At 42.0% G+C, this 1,211-nt stretch overlaps 1 long non-coding RNA gene across 1 annotated transcript; it reads right to left on the bottom strand.

Moving 5' to 3' along the window:
* Positions 1–11: 11 nt before the first annotated feature.
* Positions 12–511, bottom strand: LOC117591752. Its single transcript, XR_004574468.1, has 3 exons — positions 366–511; positions 202–295; positions 12–139 (listed from the first exon to the last, which is right to left on the bottom strand). It is a non-coding gene; the product is annotated as an uncharacterized LOC117591752 (long non-coding RNA).
* Between the last annotated feature and the right edge of the window lie 700 nt (positions 512–1,211).

Genomic DNA, 1,211 nt, shown 5'->3' with positions numbered 1-1,211 from the left:
TTACCATCGCAGCGACGGCAGCGGAAAACTGGGTGGATCGACCAGGATCTGCTATTCTCTGCCTCCTTCAAGTCGGTCACTCCATTCACAATAACCGCAAAGAACAACGCAGAAAGGGACTGGCCGTTGGCGCATTTACCTAAAGTTATGTATGTACGTCTGGATTAGTGACGGAGCTGCTGTTTCGCGGAGTCTGCTTACGTAGAGTCCAAACGTTGTCCAGAATTATTTATGTCTCTGATTAAATATTTCTCGAACTTTCCTTTTTAGAATGTCTCGTTGATTCTGCAGCAATCTGTCAGGTCAGGGATTGGCCATCTATAGATTTTAAGTGAGGGACAAAGGATTTTTGGGCGGGCACTCACAGATCCCAGGTGATGTCCTCGCCATGGCTGAGAATCTCTGCAAATACCTGCTGCACTTCTCGGGCCGTGAGATTCGGTGGTTCAGCCATATTGTTGAATATTTTACATTTTAATTCACTTTAGAATCGCCTCAGCGATATTTGTAAGTATCGATATATCGATAATGAACTGCAATATATTTTCGAACAATACCTACACCTTTTACGCCCATTCTTTTACGTTTTCAAACCAGAACTGTGCGGAGAGTGCAATATGTTTACGAGTGCGTGTGTGTGGTTGCCGGGCCCGAAAGAAAAGGAGAAATAGACAGAAGAAAACAAGGAAAGGCAACGCGGAATGGAAAAATAACACTGTTCGACAAAATCAAACATTTTTTTTCAGCTTCGAAGCAAACCAACTTGTTAGAAGAATTTTTAAATGGGTGTTCTTTTGTAACGGTAGCTCTTTATTTTAGAGGTGGCGCTTCTATTTTTATCATAACTGAATCGAAGCGGAAAAATCTTGTCGAGTAGTGTAATTATTAGTACTCATTAAATGGCTGCCAAAGTCATAAGCGCATTGCCCCTTTTGGTAAATATACATACATCTCATGTATGTACTGAACTACCTACACCTTTTACGCCCATTCTTTTACGTGTTCAAACCAGATCTGTGCGGACGCGAGCCGCGCAAGAATATTGATCGAGGTAAAATTGCACTTTAAACATAAATTCGATCACAGGATTAGCTTACTTCTTTTATATTTTTCTATCTCTAAGCTTTCGTAATTTGGCGTAAGAAACACAAGGAACCGATGGAACCCAAGCGCGAACGGAAGCGGCTGTACCGCGGCTTGGACAATCATGA

The sequence above is a fragment of the Drosophila guanche genome, unplaced genomic scaffold, assembly GCF_900245975.1.
Source record: "Drosophila guanche unplaced genomic scaffold, DGUA_6, whole genome shotgun sequence".
NCBI lineage: Eukaryota > Metazoa > Arthropoda > Insecta > Diptera > Drosophilidae > Drosophila > Drosophila guanche.
Note: the sequence above shows the minus strand (reverse complement) of the source record. Positions and strands in the feature narration are given on the sequence as shown.